Source organism: Chiloscyllium plagiosum, chromosome 34, assembly GCF_004010195.1.
Source record: "Chiloscyllium plagiosum isolate BGI_BamShark_2017 chromosome 34, ASM401019v2, whole genome shotgun sequence".
NCBI lineage: Eukaryota > Metazoa > Chordata > Chondrichthyes > Orectolobiformes > Hemiscylliidae > Chiloscyllium > Chiloscyllium plagiosum.
In genome coordinates this window covers 42331777-42332069 of record NC_057743.1, presented here as the reverse complement: position 1 = coordinate 42332069, position 293 = coordinate 42331777, and positions in this window count along the sequence as shown.

Here is a 293-nt window from a genome sequence, read left to right as displayed (position 1 = left end):
TCTCATGTCGCCTGTTTGCCCTCCTGATTTCCCTCTTAAGTAAACTCCTACTGTCTTTATACTCTTCTAAGGATTCACTCGATCTATCCTGTCTATACCTGACATTTGCTTCCTTCTTTTGCTTAACCAAACCTTCAATTTCTTTAGTCATCCAGCATTCCCTATACCTACCAGCCTTTCCTTTCACCCTGACATGAATATACTTTCTCTGGATTCTTGTTATCTCATTTCTGAAGGCTTCCCATTTTCCAGCCGTCCCTTTACCTGCGAACATCTGCCTCCAATCAGCTTTC